The sequence below is a fragment of the Balaenoptera borealis genome (genome assembly GCF_965194805.1).
Source record: "Balaenoptera borealis genome assembly, chromosome: 11".
NCBI lineage: Eukaryota > Metazoa > Chordata > Mammalia > Artiodactyla > Balaenopteridae > Balaenoptera > Balaenoptera borealis.
This window is the reverse complement of record NC_138868.1, coordinates 61,935,311-61,956,552: the sequence shown is the minus strand read 5'-3', so window position 1 is coordinate 61,956,552 and position 21,242 is coordinate 61,935,311. Positions and strand designations below refer to the sequence as shown.

Below are 21,242 nucleotides of genomic sequence, written 5' to 3'. Positions count from 1 at the left end.
ATGGATTAAATGCTCCAACCAAAAGACATACACTGGCTGAATGGATACAAAAACAACACCTGTATATATGCTGTCTACAAGAGACCCACTTTAGACCTAGGGACACATACAGACTGAAAGTGAGGGGATGGAAAAAGATATTCCATTCAAATGGAAATCAAAGGAAAGCTGGAGTAGCAATTCTCATATCAGACAAAATAGATTTTAAACGAAAGACTATTACAAGAGACAAAGAAGGACACCACATAATGATCAAGGGATCAATCCAAGAGGAAGATATAACAATTGTAAATATTTATGCACCCAACATAGGAGCACCTCAATACATAAGGCAAATACTAACAGCCATAAAAGGGGAAATCGACAGTAACACAATCATAGTAGGGGACTAACACCCCACTTTCAACAATGGGCAGATCAACCAAAATGAAAATAAATAAGGAAACACAAGCTTTAAGTGATACATTGAACAAGATGGACTTAATTGATATTTATAGGATATTCCATCCAAAAACAACAGAATACACATTCTTCTCAAGTGCTCATGGAACATTCTCCAGAATCATATCTTGGGTCACAAATCAAGCCTTGGTAAATTTAAGAAAATTGAAATCGTATCAGATATCTTTTCTGACTACAACGCTATGAGACTAGATATCAATTACAGGAAAAAATCTGTAAAAAATACAAACACCTGGAGGCTAAACAATACACTGCTCAATAACCAAGAGATCACTGAAAAAATCAAAGAGGAAATCAAAAAATACCTAGAAACAAATGACAATGAAAACACGAGGACGCAAAACCTATGGGATGCAGCAAAAGCAGTTCTAAGAGGGAAGTTTATAGCAATACAATCCTACCTTAAGAAACAAGAAACATCTCAAATAAACAACCTAACCTTACAACTAAAGCAATTAGAGAAAGAAGAACAAAAATATCCCAAAGTTAGCAGAAGGAAAGAAATCATAAAGATCAGATCAAAAATAAATGCAAAAGAAATGAAGGAAACGAGAGCAAAGATCATCAAAACTAAAAGCTGGTTCTTTGAGAAGATAAACAAAATTGATAATCCATTAGCCAGACTCATCATGAAGAAAAGGGAGAAGACCCAAATTAATAGAATTAGAAATGAAAAAGGGGAAGTAACAACTGACACTGCAGAAATACAAAGGATCATGAGAGATTACTACAATCAACTATATGCCAATAAAATTGACAACCTGGAAGAAATGGACAAATTCTTAGAAATGCACAACCTTCCGAGACTGAACCAGGAAGAAATAGAAAATATGACCAGACCAATCACAAGCACTGAAATTGAAACTGTGATTAAAATTCTTCCAACAACAAAAGCCCAGGACCAGATGGCTTCACAGGCGAATTCTTTCAAACATTTAGAGAAGAGCTAACACCTATCCTTCTCAAACTCTTCCAAAATATAGCAGAGGGAGGAACACTCACAAACTCATTCTACGAGGCCACCATCACCCTGATACCAAAATGAGACAAAGATGTCACAAAAAAATAAAACTGCAGACCAATATCACTGATGAACTTAGATGCAAAAATCCTCAACAAAATACTAGCAAACAGAATCCAACAGCACATTAAAAGGATCATACACCATGATCAAGTGGGGTTTATCCCAGGAATGCTAGGATTCTTCAATATACACAAATCAATCAATGTGATACACCATATTAACAAATTGAAGGATAAAAACCATATGATCATCTCAATAGATGCAGAGAACACTTTCAACAAAATTCAACACCCATTTATGATAAAAACCCTCCAGAAAGTAGGCATAGAGGGAACTTTCCTCAACATGATAAAGGCCATATACGACAAACCCACAGCCAACATCATCCTCAATGGTGAAAAACTGAAACCATTTCCACTAAGATCAGGAACAAGACAAGGTTGCCCACTCTCACCACTATTATTAAACATAGTTTTGGAAGTGTTACCCACAGCAATCAGAGAAGAAAAAGAAATAAAAGAAATCCAAATCAGAAAAGAAGAAGTAAAGTTGTCACTGTTTGCAGATGACATGATACTATACATAGAGAATCCTAAACACTCCACCAGAAAACTACTACAGCTAATCAATGAATTTGGTAAAGTAGCAGGATACAAAATTATGCACAGCAATCTCTTGCATTCCTATACACTAATGATGAAAAATCTGAAAGAGAAATTAAGGAAACACTCCCATTTAACATTGCAACAAAAAGAATAAAATACCTAGGAATAAACCTACATAAGGAGACAAAAGACCTGTATGCAGAAAACTATAAGACACTGATGAAAGAAATTAAAGAGATACAAACAGATGGAGAGATAGTCCATGTTCTTGGATTGGAAGATATTGGATTTCAATATTGTGAAAATGACTACACTACCCAAAGCAAACTATAGATTCAATGCAATCCCTGTCAAACTACCAATGACATTTTTCACAGAGCTAGAACAAAAAATTTCACAATTTGTATGGAAACACAAAAAACCCTGAATAGCCAAAGCAATCTCGAGAAAGAAAAACAGAGCTAGAGGAATCAGGCTCCCGGACTTCATACTATACTACAAAACTACAGTAAGCCAGACAGTGTGATACTGGCACAGAAACAGAAATATAGATCAATGGAACAAGATAGAAGCCCAGAGATAAACCCACGCACATATGGTCACCTTATCTTTGATAAAGGAGGCAAGAATATACAATGGAGAAAAGACAGCCTCTTCAATAAGTGGTGCTGGGAAAACTGGACAGCTACATGTAAAAGAATGAAATTACAACACTCCCTAACACCATACACAAAAATAAACTCAAAATGGATAAAAGATCTAAATGTAAGGCCAGACACTATCAAACTCTTAGAAGAAAACATAGGCAGAACACTCTATGACATAAACCACAGCAAGATCCTTTTTGACCCACCTCCTAGAGAAATGGAAATAAAAACGAAAATAAACAAATGTGACCTTATGAAACTTAAAAGCTTTTGCACAGCAAAGGAAACCCTAAGCAAGACGAAAAGACAACCCTCAGAATGGAAGAAAATATTTGCAAAGGAAGCAACTGACAAAGGATTAATCTCCAAAATATACAAGCAGCTCAACATCAAAAAAACAAACAACCCAATCGAAAAATGGGCAGAAGACCTAAATAGACATTTCTCCAAAGAAGATATACAGATTGCCAACAAACACATGAAAGGATGCTCAACATCACTAATCATTAGAGAAATGCAAATCAAAACTACAATGAGGTATCACCTCACACCAGTCAGAATGGCTATCATCAAAAAATCTACAAACAATAAATGCTGGAGAGGGTGTGGAGGAAAGGGAACCCTCTTGCACTGTTGGTGGGAATGTAAATTGATACAGCCACTATGGAGAACTGTATGAAGGTTCCTCAAAAAAACTAAAAATAGAACTACCATATGACCCAGCAACCCCACTACTGGGCATATACCCTGAGAAAACCATAATTCAAAAAGAGTCATGTACCACAATGTTCATTGCAGCACATGGAAGCAACCTAAGTGTTCATCGACAGATGAATGGATAAAGAAAATGTGACACATATACACAATGGAATATTACTCAGCCAAAAAAAGAAACGAAATTGAGTTATTTGTAGTGAGGTGGACGGACCTAGAGTATGTCATACAAAGTGAAGTAAGTCAGAAAGAGAAAAACAAATCCAGTATGCTAACACACATATATGGAACCAAAAAAAAAAAAAAAATACATATATATATATGGTTCTGAAGAACGTAGAGGCAGGACAGGAATAAAGACGTAGACGTAGAGAATGGACCTGAGGACACAGGGAGGGGGAAGGGTAAGCTGGGATGAAGTGAGAGAGTGGCATGGACATATATACACTACCAAATGTAAAATAGCTAGTGGGAAGCAGTCGCATAGCACAGGGAGATCAGCTCGGTGCTTTGTGACCAGCTAGAAGGGTGGGATAGGGAGGGTGGGAGGGTGGGAGATGCAAGAGGGAAGAGATATGGGGATATATGTATATGTATAACTGATTCACTTTGTTATAAAGCTAACACACCATTGTAAAGCAATTATACTCCAATAAAAATGTTAAAAAAAAAAAAAAAAAAAAGATGAATCAGTCAGGGCCCCTAGCCTCAAGAGCTTACGATCCAGTGGGAGGGGGCCAACAGGAAAAGCTATATCACCTGTCTGAAGGGCAGACCCTCATTATGGGAGGACAGCTGCTCTTTCAAGAATGAGAGGAAAGAACAACTAATTCCCTCTGGACACATCACAGCTGGCATTTGAGCTGTGCCTTGAAACTATATAAGTGAAAGAGAAAGGAAGAAGGATAAAAGGGAGAAAGCATGAAGAAAGGTATAGACGTGGGAAAGATAATGCACCATTAGGGAAATGCCAATAACCAGGCATTGTTAGTACTCAGAATGCTTAATGAAATGTTGAAGATAGGAAGCTGGAAAGAAGAGCCAGAAAGAGAATGTCTTTTTTTTTTTTTAGTTGAAGTATAGTGGATTTACAATGTTGTGTTAATTTCTGCTGTATATCTGTGATTCAGTTATACATATACATACATTCTTTTTTATATTCTTTTCTATTATGGTATATAACAGGATATTGAATGTAGTTCCCTGTGCTATACAGTAGGACCTTGTTGTTTAACCATTCTATATATAATCTGTTGCCTCTGCTAATCCCAAACTCCCAATCCATCCCTCCCCTACCTTCCTCCCCCTTGGCAACCACAAGTCTGTTCTCTATGTCTGCGAGTCTGTTTCTGTTTCATAGATACGTTCGTTTGTGCCATATTTTAGATCCCACATATAAGTGAAATCATATGGTATTTGTCTTAGAAAGAGAATGTCTTAAATTTGAGGCAAGTGAGTACAGCTTCATCCTGTGGATGACCAGGAGCTACACAGTCTTCTAAAGTCATATTTGCAGTTTGGAATATTCACTCTGGCAGCAGCATGGGGAATGAATTTAGGAAGGAAGAGACAGGAGACTCTAGTCCATAGGGAAAAGGATGAAGGATGGAAAGAGCAATGGAATGTCAGAGTTGCTGGAGAAAGTTTCCTCAGGAAAGAACGTTGGTAAGTGTCCTAAACCCTCTGCAGAAGCCTATCAAAGGCCAATTCATCAACAGACACCCAGGCTCTCTCTACGCATGCCTTTTTAAGGGCTGCAGTCCTGTCATTATCCCCTGGGCTCTTCTTCACCCACCTCTCTCCTCGATGGCTCATACCAGCATGCAAGCATACTCTGGTATTTCTCAGATCTGAAAATATTCTTGATGCCGCAGTCTGCTGCCCGATCTTGCTGTTCCACTTCCTTAACAGGGGCTTCTATTTTCAATTTCTTCTCATGGTTGCAAAATGGCCAGTGTAGTTCCCACCCTCTTATCTGCCACCTAAGGAGAAGTAGGGGGAAAGGTAGCTGAGTCAGTCCCTTATGTTTCATTGGCTCCCCACATAGCAAGGGAAGAAACACTGTTAACTAGAGAGTTTGCTGCCCCAAGAAAAAGTTAACGAGGAGGGAGAGAATGGGTGTGAGGTAGACAAGCAGAAAACTCTGCTATGCTTCTTTTGATGTCTTTCTAGAACACCTTCATTTCTGTTTTTTAACATAATTTCACAAAAGGGATATCAACATACACCACCTCCACTCCCACCCTTCGTGTTCTTTTTTTTTTTAATTAATTAATTTATTTATTTATTTTTATTTTTGGCTGTGTTGGGTCTTCGTTTCTGTACGAGGGCTTTCTCCAGTTGCGGCAAGTGGGGGCCACTCTTCATCGCGGTGCGCGGGCCTCTCACTATCGCAGCCTCTTGCTGTGGAGCACAAGCTCCAGACGCGCAGGCTCAGTAGTTGTGGCTCACGGACCCAGCTGCTCCGCGGCATGTGGGATCTTCCCAGACCAGGGCTCGAACCCGTGTCCCCTGCATTGGCAGGCAGATTCTCAACAACTGTGCCACCAGGGAAGCCCCCTTCGTGTTCTTTTTTCCATCAATCTGGGTTCTATTCACATTACGCCATATTGCTAAATCCAATGGACAGAGCTCTCTTTCTCATACTCAGCTTCCCAGTAGCATTCAAATATTTCTCCATGAAACACTAACCTTTCTCTCTTAGCTTCCTCAGCGTCATACTACTCTGTTTGTTCTCCCACTCCACTAGCCTTTCTCCATTCTCTCACTGATCCCTTCTTCCTTATTAAATCTTATTCAATTCAAGTCTTCCCCTTGCCTTTCTTCTTGTCTCTTGCTACAATTCCCTCCCAAGGGATCTCATCCAGTCCCATGGCTTTAAATACTATCTGTATGCTGATGACTCCCAAATTCATACCTCCAGCCAAGACCTCATCTCTGATCTCATCTCATACATTTCGTTACCTACCTGGCATCTCAAACTGGTTCTCTCAGAAACCTAGCATGTCCAAACTGAAAGTCTTAAGATCCTCTGATCCCCTCCCCAAACCTGCTCCGCCTCCAGTTTCCCCTTTTGCAGTAAATGGAATCTCTGCCCATCTAGTTTCTATACCAAAACCCAGAAAAATCCATTTTGACCCCTTTGTCTCTCTCACCTTCCACATCCCATCTGTCACCAAGTCCTGCCAGTTCCACTACAAATATTTTGTAATTTATTTTTATTGCCAGTGCCAGCAGCCCAGCAAATACCACCATTATCTCTCTTCTGGACTACCATAATGTCTTAATTGTTCCCCTTTTCTCCACTCTTGCTCCCCTTCAATCCAGTCTACAGAGGGACCCAGAGTGATCTTTTAGTATTTTAAACTGGATCACGTTTTCTCTCTTCAGAATTCCACAATGCCTCCCTATTGCAATTAGAATAAAGTCTAAACTCCTTACTTACATCCTACATGATCCTTCCTTTGCTGAGCTCTCCAGCCTTCCCCTCCCTTTATGCTCCAGCCAAACTGGTCTTCCGTGAGTTCACATAAATTCAAACTCATTAAATTCTTGATCATGTTAGAAATTTGCCATTTGCGGTTTCTTCTGCCTGGAATGGTCCTCTCTCTGCTCCTCACATCGCTGGCCCTTCTCATCCCAACCTTATCAATTCAGAGAGACATTCCTTTGTAACCGTATCTAAGATAAGACACTGCTTCCCACCGTAAATGATCAAAGCATCCTGCTCATTTCTTATTATGGCATTGACCTGACTGTGCAATACTTGGCAAAAATCTTTAGTTGCAAATTAATTATTTATTAATTTACTTGCATATGGTTTATTTCCCTTCCAAGCTATATATTCTGTGCATAGTATACTGCCTGCCACTCATTAAGTACAATAACTAAATACTTGTTGAATGAGTGGAAGGAACAAATAGATAAGCAAACAATATCACATTTAATCTCTCCAAAAGCCTTACAATTTAGGTTTTATAGATGAGTAAACTGAGGATCAGAGGACTTACACAGCTTCCTTAAGGATTTCCAAGGAGTAACAGGAATAGGAGTAGAGAAGCGGGAATTCAAAGCCAGATCAGTTTCCAGAGTTTCTTCTCTTCTTCCACACCAAGCTACTTTCACAAATACCATGTGTCCAAGGCATTGGTCACCCCAATGGGTCATTTCTGTGCTTTGCAGTTGACCAGATAGCCAAGAAAACAACACCAGTTGCTTATGAGACAAAGAATTGAAAAGTCACCCCTGACTTTTATTATCTTCCCAGAATTAATTGGAACTCATTAAAAGACCTGATTCTAAAGGCATGAAGAGGGGGCTTCCCTGGTGGCACAGTGATTAAGAATCCGCCTGCCAATGCAGGGGACACGGGCTCCAGCCCTGGTCCGGGAAGATCCCACATGCCATAGAGCAACTGAGCCCCTGTGCCACAACTGCTGAGCCTGCACTCTAGAGCCCGCGAACCACAACTACTGAGCCCACGTGCCACAACTACTGAATCCCGCATGCCTTGAGCCCGTGCTCCTCAACAAGAGAGACCACCACAATGAGAAGCCCGTGCACCGCAACCAAGAGTAGACCCTGCTCGCAACAACTAGAGAAAGCCCACGCCCAGCAACGAAGACCCAACCTACCCAAAAATAAATAAATTAATTTAAAAAAAATAAAGGCAGGAAGAAATCATTTTAATGAGCAATAGGACTGACTTTTTCTCAGCAACTAGAAGTCCAGAATCTCAATTTATGCTGAAGGAGGCTTTACTTAGCAAGAAAAGTGGCTGTTTCCACAAAGGATGGAGAAAATACTGAAGTTGAGTCAGGTCCTTTGCAACTTCCTGAAGACATTCTTTACCTTTCAAAGACTGTGACTGTCTGTGGTAGCCAGTTTAACCGTAAATATTTCCTGTTAGATTGGTGACATTTTTATCCTCTTCTTTCATATTGATCTGTGTAAGAAGGTCAGGAAGGACAAAGTTAGGCTAGAAAGCAATAATTAAACTTTACTTCTTTTTATACTTGCTACTTACTTTATATCATTCTTGGCACTTCAGTTAGCATTTTAACAACTCTAAGAAGTCTTGCTGTTAAGAAACCTTTTTAATTGTGTTTAGTCCAGATTTCCCAAACTTATTTGACCGTGGACATCTGCTCATAATGTGTGTAGTAGACAGTCTCCATAGGTGGCCACCAACAATTCCTTCCATCCCTGTATGCACCTGCTGCTCTTCCCATCAACAGATAGTTTGTCTCCTCTCTCCTTGAATCTAAGCTGGTCTTGTGATTTACTTTGTTGAATAGAATGTGGCTAGAGTGTGCTGTGCCCATTCTAGATTTAGCCCTTAAGAGTCCTGGTGGGGGGACTTCCCTGATAGTCCAGTGGGTAAGACTCCACACTCCCAATGCAGGGGGCCTGGGTTCGATCCCTGGTCAGGAAACTAGATCCCTCATGTATGTCACAACTAAGAAGCCTGCATGCCACAACTAAGAAGCCTACATGCCTCAACTAAAGATCCCGCATGCCACAACGAAGATCCTGCGTGCCGCAACTAAGACCTGGCACAGCCAAAATAAATAAATAAATATTTTTTTAAAAAAAGAGTCCTGGTGGATTACTCTTCTTTTTTTTTAAATAAATTTATTTATTTATTTGTTTGTTTTTATTTTTGGCTGTTTTGGGTCTTCGTTTTGGTGTGCGGGCTTCTCATTGTCATGGCTTCTCTTGTTGTGGAGCATGGGTTCTAGGCGCGTGGGCTTTAGTAGTTGTGGCACGTGGGCTCAGTAGTTGTGGCTTCCTTCTTTTGCTCTCTGGGAAACTGGCTACCCTGAAAGAAGTCCAGCTATTCTACTGGAGAGAGAGATCCAGCCAGATGTCCAGTTGGGAGGTGACTTTCCCAAGATCATCTAGTTATTTGGGCCAGAATCATGCTCTCCTGATACCCTGTCCAGTGCTCTGTCCACAACACTTGCTACCACTGATCTGCCTGTAAGAGTGATTGTTCCTAATCTCATGGATGGTTTAATTTAACACATTGGGATTTTAACTTATTAGAGACTCTTAGAAACTTGAAACTATCTAGTTCAATCTAACGCATCATTGTAGTTTTATTTATTTTTCTAACTTTTCCCATTGAGGGTCTCCCCTTATTTCTGTGGTTTATGTAGAAGCACCCCCCCCACCCATGATAACAGTTAGATAACACTAAACAGTTCAGAATCTGGCATCAATCATTCAGAGTTTAACTCCTAACTCCACTAACTGGCTTAGACAAGTTCATGCATCTCTCTGAGTCTCAATTCCCTTATCAATAAAATGAGGATTTAAAAATGCCTACCCATTAATTAATTACTAGTATTTTTTATTTTGTTCTGCCTTATTTTATCACATGATTTTTTTCATTTTTTATTAACCAAAGTCAAACCACCAATCAGGACTTCTGATCATCACAGGATAACTGGTGTTACCACTGTGAGCTAAAATAACTTTTGCTAAAAGACAAGAATATTAATGTCTTGGTTAACCTGAGTGGACTTCTGTAGGAAAATGGTTAATGTTAATGGTTAAGGTTTTCTGGGTTTGGGGAGATATTAAAAAGGACTTGAGGTCTCCTATCTTTATTTACAGTGACCCCCTAAGGAGGCACTTGTCCAGAGAACACCCCTTCCAGCTTTGATGTTCTCAAATTCCATAGACATCCTCCTTCCCCCCAAGATCCTCTGCCAAAGGGACTGCAGCTTCCAAGGGACTCCTGTGGGCCCCCATCTCTCCTTAAGCTGCATAGGACTCTCCCCAGTGAGATGACCCCTGTGAGCATGGAGAATGAAGGGCAACCTGCAGGTCTGTGGTTCAATTTCCAGGTATAAATGCATGTGATCAGTCTGCCACTTGAATCCATCCAGGGCTGTTTCTACCAGAGCTGATCTTTGAAAGGATAGGTAAATACCAGCCAAGGAAAACACAGTATCTCAAGGGTATGGGGTGAGTAAACTCCCTGGTTGCTAAATGTCCAATCAGAAAAAAAGTTTTTAAAATTCCATTAACAACCACAGCCATTTAGAATAAACTTTTAAAATGAAAGTTCACCCATCAACATCTCCATGCCTATATTTTTTCAGGAAATAATAAGATTTTTTTCTTCCTTTGGGACTCAAACGCCAGAGTGAAGTGCTCTCTGACATTTGTGGTTTGAAACAGCATTTCCTGTTTCAGAGATGTTTTCTGACTAAGTTTGATGAGTCTTTGGGTTTTTTCCTGCAATTTCAAATTAAACTGAAAAAACCTGATAACTTCAGTAAATAACTAGGAGTGGAATAGTAGCATCACATGATAAATATACTTTTTAAGAAACTGTCAAATCCTTTTCCAAAGTGACTGCACCACTTTACATTCCCACCAGCAGTGTATGAGAATTCTAGTTGCTCCACACCTTTGCCAACAGATAGTATCAGCCTTGTTCAGTTTAGCCATTCTAATTAGTCTCAAATAGTCCCTAATGACTAATGATATTGTGCTTCTTTTCATATACTCATTTGCCAAGTGTATCTTCTTTGGTGAAGTATCTATGCAAATCTTTTGCCCATTTTTCATTGGGTTGTTTGCTTTCTTAATACCATGTTTGAAGAGTTATTTTTTGTTGTGACTACAACTACATTATCAGATAAGTGATTTACAAATGTTTTCCCCTAGTCTTTGGCATAACAGAATCTTCTGAAGACCGGAAGTTTCTATTTTAGATGAAACATAATTATTATTTTTTTTCTTTCATAGATTGTGCATTTCGTGTTATATTTCTAAAAAGCTCTGTTTAATACACTGTCATGAAGATTTTCTCCTATGTCGTCTTCTGAAAGATTTATGGTTTTAGGTTTTACATTTAGATCTATGATTCTCTTTGAATTTTTTGCATATGGCATGAGGAGTAGATCAAGTTTTATTTATTTTAATTTTTGGATACAAATATTCAATGGTTAAAACACCATTTTTTAAAAAGATTAGCTTTTCTCCATTGGATTATCTTTGTACTTTTGTTGAAAATCATTTGACCATATATGTGTAAGGCCTATTTCTGGAATCTCTATTGATCTATTTATTTATTTTTATGCCAATACCACACTGTCTTGATTATTGCTGCTTTATGTTGAATCTTGAAATCAAGTAGTGTAAGTCCTATCCAGGATAATTTTCATATTAGACATTGTAAGTTTCATTTCTAAAATTTTCATTTGGGTTTTTTTATATCTGCATGTTACTACTTAACTATGTTCAATCTTCCTTCTTGAATATATGGAATATAAACACGATAACTTTTTAAATGCTGTTTTCTACTAATTCTATCATCTATGTAATTTCTGGTTCTGTTTCTACTGATTGATTTTGTTATCCTCATTGTGGGTGTTACTTTTGCTTCTTTGCATTCTTGGCAACTTTTGATTGAATATCAACCATTGTGAAATTTACTTTGTTTGGTGCTAGATATTTTGTATACCTATAGATACTCCTGAGCTTTGTTCAGGACACAGTTAAGTAACTTGAAGACAGGTTGATGCTTTCAAGACTTGCTTTTAAACTTCATTAAGTGGGATCAGAGCAGCCTGTAGTTTAGGACTGATTTTTCCCTATTACTGAGGCAATTACCTGAGTGCTCTGCTGTGTCCCATCTATCCATTTCTGGCTCCTGAGAACATAAACTATTTTAAGCTTTGTGTGATCACCATGGATTTTTCCCTCTATTCTTTCAGATGGTTCTTATTCCAACCTAACTTTGTTTCTTTAGTTTCCTTACACACATGTGCTGATCAGTATTCAGCTGAAGACTCAAGGGGGACCCTATGTGGATCTCAGGAGTTCTTTTGCTGGACAGGTCTGTCCTCTCTGATAGTCTGACCTTCAAACTCTAGCCACATTGGTCTCCCTGGATTCCCTACTCTGTTTCCTCTACTTGGGAAGCCTCTGGTTTTGCTTGGATTCCACCCCCTGCCCCACCACATTGCTGCCTGGAAACTCTCCAGAAAGAAAGCTTGGGGCAATCATTGGCTCATCTTATTTGCTCTCTCTTTCTCATATATTTTACTAAGTCCCTGTTAATCCTGCATTCCTGTAAAACAACCTTTGCTACATATCCATGTAGCCTTAACGAAATTCTGATTCTTCTTTATCATATTTGGCAATAAGTCTCTCACTTCACAAGGATCAAGGATGAATGCTTTTAGAAAAGCTGCAGGACAGAAATTGTGAAAGCATTAGACGTGATAGACAAAATAAACAAGTTCTTCCCTAAATCAGGGGGCTTCTTAACTCTCTGCAAGCACATATGTGTAGTAGCAGCTTTGTAACTTTTCTCAATTTTCTGTAGTTCCCAGACTTCTTTGTGGAATATTGGAGTTCTAAGTAAACTCGGGTTTAATGTCTGATTTTAACTTATGTTTAACAGCCCTTTAAAACTCAGGCAGTAAGTTAATAGTTGTACATAAAAAAGGAAGTCTATGGAATTTAGTGTCACTCATCCATTAGGAGTGGCATGTTTGATCAGTTTGGGACCATTTGGGAGAGCTTTTCTGACCATGCTTTGGGAATTATTGCTCTGTGGCACTAGCTCTCAAGCACACTGATGTAATTCAGAGGCATGAGGTATAGCAGAAATAATTTGATGTCATGATTGTAATTGTCGAAGAACAAAACTTTGTGAAACATTGACTTCTTATAAATTTGAGTAGATTCTAAGGTATAACTATAAAAATACTATCACTTTCTCTTGCTTGCCTTCATGTCTTTATGCTTTTATGAGTAGAGAAAAGGGGTTGCCTCGGGTAGTGGAAATTTCCTGCCCCAGGAAGTACTTTGGAGAGCATACTTCCTGTGTGTAAACCTTCTCTACCAAGTCAGAGCCAAGGAAAGGATGGGCAGTACCACTCCAGAAGATAGCATACTATGTCATTGTTACACCATGATGGAAAGAGCAAGGACTTACCTGCATGAACTCCCAGCTCTAACATTTACTGCTTGTACAATCTACCTTGGCAATCTAATTCCTCTGTCAGAGCTAAAGTCACCTTTCTGAATGTCTGTGTTTTCATTGGCAAAATGAAAATATTTACTTTGAAGGTTATTGCCTTGAGAGTTATTGAGGATGAGGAATAATATTTGCAAATGTCAATACATATAGCATATTAAATAAATTTTGGTTAAGTGAATGGAGAAACAAATTAACTCTGGCTCAGGACAAGTCAAAATAATTGTAATTTTTTTTTGAAATTATGATTCTTTTAAGCTTCCCAAGTTCCTTCTTCATGCCTCACCTCTTTTTTTTAATTTTATTTTTTTAATGGAAGTATAGTTGATTTACAGTGCTGTGCCAATCTCTGCTGTACAGCAAAGTGACTCAGTTATACACATACATACATTCTTTTTTTTCATATTGTTTTCCATTATGGTTTATCACAGGATATTGAATATAATTCCCTGTGCTATACAGTAGGACCTGGTTGTTTATCCATCCTATATATACCAGTTTGCATCTGCTAATCCCAAACTCCCAGTCCTTCCCTCCCCCTCCCTCCTCCCCCTTGGCAAGCACAAGTCTGTTCTCTATGTCTGTGAGTCTGTTTCTGTTTTGTAGATAGGTTCATTTGTGCCATATTTTAGATTCCACATATAAGTGATATCATATGGTATTTGTCTTTTTCTTTCTGACTTACTTCATTTAGTATGATAGTCTCTAGTTGCATCCATGTTGCTGAGAATGGCATTATTTCATTCTTTTTTATGGCTGAGTAGTATTCCATTGTATATATGTACCACATCTTCTTTATCCATTCAACTGTCGATGGACATTTAGGTTGTTTCCATGTTTTGGCTATTGTGAATAGTGCTGCTATGAACATAGAGATGCATGTATCTTTTTGAATTATAGTTTGTTTTTTTGTGTGTTTTTTTTAAAATTTATTTATTTTACTTATTTTTATTTTGGGCTGTGTTGGGTCTTCGTTGCTGGGCGCAGGCTTTCTCTAGTTGCGGCTAACGGGGGCTACTCTCCGTTGCAGTGCACGGGCTTCTCATCACGGTGGCTTCTCTTGTTGCAGAGCATGGGCTCTAGGCACGTGGGCTTCAGTAGTTGTGGCACGTGGGCTCAGTAGTTGTGGCTCATGGGCTCTACAGCACAGGCTCAGTAATTGTGGCTCACGGGCTTAGTTGCTCCGCAGCATGTGGGATCTTCCCAGACCAGGGCTCGAACCCGTGTCCCCTGCATTGGCAGGCAGATTCTTAACCACTGCGCCACCAAGGAAGCCCCTGAATTATAGTTTTGTCTGGATATATGCCCAGGAGTGGGATTGCTGGATCATATGGTAATTCTATTTTTAGTTTTCTGAGGCGCCTCCATACTGTTTTCCACAGTGACGGCACCAACTTACATTCCCACCAACCGTGTAAGAGGGTTCCCTTTTCTCCACACCCTCTGCAGCATTTATTATTTGTAGACTTTTTAATGATGGCCATTCTGACCAGTGTGAGGTGGGACAGATTTTCTCCTTGATGTATTTTATAGTTGATTTTTTTTCAAAAAATAATTCACACTCTAACACCTAGTATTGCAAAATCAATATAATCCTATAGATCAAAGAAATCTTAATTTGACCTCTTACGAATGGTACACACACACACACACACACAGACACACACACAAAGTTAAAAGCTTCATAAGCATTCAAAATTAAGCGAGCCCAAATTCTGTGGCATTTGCTTATATTTTGTTAACTCATCCGTCTGTATTGCCAGACTGAAAACTCCCTAAAGGTTAGAACTATTTTTTATTCATCTTCCCTGAGAAGTCCAGCTTATTTGTTAAATTGTGTGTGCCCCTCCTGGTGCACAGGGAATGCAGGATCTGTGATAGAATATAATAGTGTGAACACAATCACTGGAGTCACACCAAACTGTATTCTCCCCAACCCAGCACGTGAAGCTCTGTGGCCCTGAAAATACTGCGTGTTTGTATCTGTTTCTGTATCTGCATCATGGGAATAATCATCATCTCTGCTGAAGAAGGTTGCTGTAAGAGTACGGTTTGATAAGATGTGAAAACCAACTTTTAAACTGTACCTATCTAAAACCTCGAAAAAGATTTTTATGTGATGTTCACAGTAACATTGTTTTCTTTGTGGGCAGATTGTGTTGTTGTTGTTGAAGTATAGTTTGGTTTACAATGTGTTAGTTTCAGGTGTACAGCACAGTGATTCAGTTATAAATATACATCTATAGATATACTCTTTTTCAGATTCATTTCCCTTATAGGTTATTACAAACTAATGAGTAGAGTTCCCTGTGCTATACAGTAGGTCCTTGTTTATCTATTTTATATATAGTAGTATATATAGCAGTGCTTATCTGTTAATCCCAACTTCCTGATTTATCCCTTTGCCCCCCCTTTCCCCTTTTGGTAACCATAAGTTTGTTTTCTATGTCTATGCATCTCTTTCTGTTTTGTAAATTAGTTCATTTGTATCTTTTTTTATATACTAGTATAAAATTAGAAAAAAGCAAAGTTCAAAAATGGGAGAAATGGTTATACAAACTATAGCATATCTGTATAACTGAGGGGTCCGTTGTCTACACACACAGGTGCATGCACATCCCTCCCATTCTTTTCTCTTCTGAATGCCCACTATGGTATGTACTCATTTACCCCTTGACACAATTAATGACCAGGATCCCCAGTCACTAGGGAGTCATTTGGTTCCCAGCACTAAGGAGCGGAGTCTTGCTGAATAAAATTAAAATATAGTTACATTAGAGGTCTTTAAGACAGTTCAACTTGTTGCTGTTATCTAGAAATCAGATCAGTTATTACTCACGAGGACTTGCTGCTGTCCCCAAATTCTAATTTTATGCCAACTATTTCCCTTCTTGAAACCATCAAACCATATACTATGCTGACACTGAAAACATCTATCTTTGATGTTTCATTGGGCCTGTTCTTTTTTTTACTAATTGTAAAGTCTGCAGTGGGTATATAGGCGTTCAACTTTTTTCCAGATTTATTATTTATTTATTATTTTTCTTTATTTTTGGCTGTGTTGGGTCTTCGTTTCTGTGGAAGGGCTTTCTGCAGTTGTGGCAAGTGGGGGCCACTCTTCATCGCAGTGCGCGGGCCTCTCACTGTTGTGGCCTCTCTTGTTGCGGAGCACAGGCTCCAGACGCTCAGGCTCAGTAGTTGTGGCTCACGGGCCCAGTTGCTCCGTGGCATGTGGGATCTTCCCAGACCAGGGCTCGAACCCGTGTCCCCTGCATTGGCAGGCAGATTCTCAGCTACTGTGCCACCAGGGAAGCCCCGGGTCTGTTCTTGAATATTGTATTGAGAAACAATACGTCAGGTTAGTTCAGAGAGATATAAATTCATTTTCTGAGACCTAACCAGAAATGTTTCCGCCTCATCACACCCCATTTCCTTTTCTCTGTTTCTTGCATTGTGTTGCCCAGACTGCATTAGTACCACATCAGGGTCAGCTTTGGGCATACTCATCAGAGAGTCATAAATACAGATTCTGATTATTGCTGTGAGGGAAGGAGTCTCACTAATAAGAAAGTTATGAAAGTGGGGTCATGGGTCAAGCCATCATGAAGTCAAGGGTCTTATCTCCTAGCACTTCTCTATCCAGCAAATATACCCATTTCTATAGTCCAACCAAAGGCAGAATATAAGTATTGGGTACCCTGGTTCTGAAAATTTTATTACCTTTCTCCTAAGCCTCCCCCAACAGTATCAAAGTACACAGTCCCAAACCTCACCTGATTTTGAGCTCCACTTGTCTGACTGGTCACAGACTTCCCTGCCCCTCCTTATTTCCTAGTGTGGTATTTATAAAATGTCATGATTCACTCCTAGTGAAATGTTGTGAGGAAACAGTCCACGTTACTAAAAGTAATTTTGAAATAACTCAAGCTTCTTACTTGTATATCTCAAACACCATGAAGGGAACACAACGTTGGAATCTCATAATTCTTTTTTAAAATCCACTTTCATTCTCTTCTATCCACAGCCCACCCATCCTGAGGCTGGTCCCTTTTATTTCCTTTACCCCTTTCCTCCCATTTCAATCAGCCTCCTTGCCGCATACCTCTTATAATCCCCTCTTCCTCTTTTCTCCAGATTCTCCATTAGAAAGGCCAAGAACTGGTATGGCAAGTAGAACCCTGCTCCACAGTGTAGACAACAAGTGGGAGTTTTCATACTATAATAGATGTATCTCATCACAGCAAGTAGTGTAGTGTTATCCAGTTTGGCCAATGGGTGGGGGCAGTAGCCATCTTGAATAGCAGTTCTTAGCACAGCAGAAACTATGGAACAGGAACGCTTACGTGTCACTTGGAGTTGCCTAGTTGAGAGACTAGGGTTTCATGTTGCCCATCAACGTGATACTCACTTTCCACTTCCTTCTTGGACCGCAATTCAGGAGGGAGGACAGAGGGCTGTGGAAGTGATGGGAAGCAGGGAGGCTGAAGCAGGCTGGGGGTGCCCAGCAAAGCCACGCAGATGACTGCTTTGGTGGTAACTTACCCCTAGCTAGCGTGTTTATTATGTCACTCCTCAGAAGTCTTTTTTCTTTTCCCTCTGCAGAAAGAGGTTGGAATTTTAGTTTATTTCTGAGAACCATAATGGAAGAGGACTAACGGGTCTAGGCAGGGATGGGAGAGTAATTCTTTTGAATAGTGGTCCTCCAAATAGGCGACACAAAATCGCGTATACAGCCACTTAAAATGGTGTTTTGAAGACTACTGAATGACATGGGGAAACAAACTAAGCAGGATGCAAATTGTCTAGAATGTGGCAGCATAATCCTGCTTGTTTAGAGAGAAAGAACATTCACCTGGAAAAAAAAAACTAGCCATGTTTATCTCTGGAGCCCAGTGATTTTTAAATTTGTATTTGTTCCTTTCTGTACTTCCTAACATATTACTATTTTAAGTAAAAGTTTCTAAAATTAAGACAAAATCAGTAAAACATAACCCAGATAGTGAGCGGCCCTCCAGTGGCTCACAGGTACCCCAGGACATCACCATTCAGGCTCACCTGTGCCCTGATCTGTTCCTTTGGTTCCTGAAGCTTCACCGTGGGATCCTCATGCATGAGGCCCATCTTCCTTTCTAGCCTGCACCTGTTCCCACAGTAACTCGGACTACACACTGCGCCTGTGGTGAGGTGGTTGAGATGAGCAGCAGCTATGTGGAGGACAAGGGAAGGAAAGTGAGAAAAAGCAAGTGACTGCATTCATTTTAGGTAGAAAATAACAGCAAGATGTTCTAGGTCACATCTCCCTCTTGAAGGAGGTGGAACAGAGCATCTGGAGAAGCCTCCTCAGACATAAACTCAAGGACATCTCTATACAAATCTAAATCTGGCTGCTGTATCTCCATGGGAACAAATATAGTCCCTATCTTAAAGCCTTTTTTAATGATGGGCAATTTGTGGGCAATATGATCATCTTCAGTATGGCTGTGAAAGTTTTCAGAAAACAAGGCTGGTGGCCAGGAGAACTTGGTGACTCTAGTCTTACAGGTTTCCAGCGTGATTTTGTCAGCTCACCAGATAGCACCATCTCTCTGGTAGGAACTCATACAAGTAAGCTCATAAGAGACTGATAGCTAATGAGAATGTCAATTCATTCATTGAAAAGTAAAATGACATTAGAGATAGGACCATATGACCCAGCAATTCCACTCCTAGGTATATTACCCAAGAGGATTGGAAACATATGTCCACACTAAAATTTGTACATGAAATTTCATAGCAGCGTTATTCATAACAATCAGAAAGCAAACACAACTCAAATGTCCATCAACCAATGAATGGATAAATAAACGTGATATATCCATACAATGGGAAATTATTAGGCAATAAAAAAAAGAATGGAGTACTGATGTGTGCTACAGCATGGATGAACCTTGAAAACTTTATGCAAAATGAAAGAAGCCAGACACAGAAGGCCACATATTGTATGACTGCATCTATGTGAAATGTCCAGAATAGACAAATTCATAGAGACAGAAAGTAGATGTGTGGTTGTCAGAGGCTGGGAGAAAGGAGGAGTTGGGTGTGGCAGCTAACAGGTACAAGGTGGCTTTGTGAGTTGATAGAAATGTGCTGGAATTAGTGGTGATGTCTGCACAACCTTGTGAATAAAAACTCCTGAATTATACACCTTAAAATGGTGATTTTTCTGTTATCTGAAAATTTATGCTCTGTGCATTTTATCGCAATTTTTTTTTTCTTTTGCCACACGGCATGTGGGATCTTAGTTCCCCCAACCAGGGATCGAACGTGTGCCCCCTGCAGTGGAAGTACGGAGTCCTTACCACTGGGCCGCCAGGGAAGTCCCTCCGTTTTTTTTTTAATTTAAATGATGGCTGCTTAGTGGACAAGATCATTTGACCAGTTCACCCTCCAGATGTGAACTGAATCATAACCAGAATAACTGACAAGCGTGGATTTTGAGCAAGGGGGAATTTGTATGGTTTAACTGTTTTGTGGTAACTGATCTGATGCCGGTCACGTGGAGAGAAGTACTTGGTGAGCGCAGAGGTGCCCATGGTTCCCCCCACCAGCCACCTGGGTAGGTACCAGCTTGAGCAGAATGACCAGTTCTAGACCTTCCCTGCTTCTATTTGGTGAGGATTTAATGTGCTAGAGCGTGGGCTGGGGTTGTTCAGGCCTTGAGCATGGCAGAACCTGCAGGTAATGTCATTCTTCTCTGTATCAGACAGGAACGGGGGAGCAGGACTAAGAGAAAGGTAGTGGTAAAATATGATCATTCTTACAGCCATCCAGCAGGAGACTGATGGCCGGGCTGTGGCCTGATAGTCCCAGCCAGTGTACTCAACATTCTGTGGACACCTGGGCCCCATCTGGAACTATTCCAAGCCCTGGAATGTCATCATGAACAGCCAGAACTTGTGAGTGAGCATCTGGCTGAGTCGGGGGCAGCCCTCGGGGGGAGGGGGAGTAGGGAAACAACCATCCTGTTGCCTGGTGCACTCATTGCACAGCTGGCCGCGGTGAGCCATTTATTTGTTGACCTTGGACTAGTTGCTGAAGAATGATGGATGGAGAAGGATGCACTGGGGTGGCTAGGAAGGCAGTTTTCTCTCCTGAGTGATGATCTGTCCTTTCAACACAGCTGTGTGCTCTCAAGCCAGGTCTCTGACCCAAGTAGAAGCATCAGCAGCAATAAATACATTAAGAAGCTAAGCCAAGGCCAGGTGTGTGACCTTCTCCATGCGATATCCCTTCCCACTTGATGAAAGCCGTCTTCTCATTTTTCTCTCCTTTTAAAAACTTTAATACTTATGGAAATGGTATCTGTCAATTTAGATGCCCCTCTTACAGAGTGCTTTCATATTAATTTGGTTTATATCATCTGGCTTAATTCATGTTCCCCACCCTGTATCTGCACTCCCACCTGGCTGCAGCTCTCCATCTTCTCGACCTCTTCTAGGCCTCTTTCAACAAAGGATGCCTATAAGATTAACTGCATCTACATGGTCTTGAGGGCTTTTAAAATTTTCACTTTGTTTGCTTATCAAATAAGGAAATAGATTTCTTAAACTATAAGAAGAAATATTTTAAAATTCTTCATTTTAAAATATTGGTGAGGGACTTCCCTGGGGGCACAGTGGTTAAGAATCCACCTGCCAATGCAGGGGAGACAGGTTCAATCCCTGGTCCAGGAAGATTCCGCATGCCGCGGAGCAACTAAGCCAGCACACCACAACTCCTGAGCATGTACTCTAGAGCCCAAAAGC

General features: G+C 40.1%; 1 long non-coding RNA gene across 1 annotated transcript in view; it reads right to left on the bottom strand.

Annotated features, from left to right (window-relative positions):
- The window catches only part of LOC309606391, a 190,886-nt gene extending 176,067 nt beyond the window's left edge, over nt 1-14,819 (bottom strand). The window contains exon 1 of the long non-coding RNA XR_014231800.1: nt 14,477-14,819. This is a non-coding gene — a long non-coding RNA (uncharacterized lncRNA). The remainder of the gene's footprint in view (nt 1-14,476) is intronic.
- Between the last annotated feature and the right edge of the window lie 6,423 nt (nt 14,820-21,242).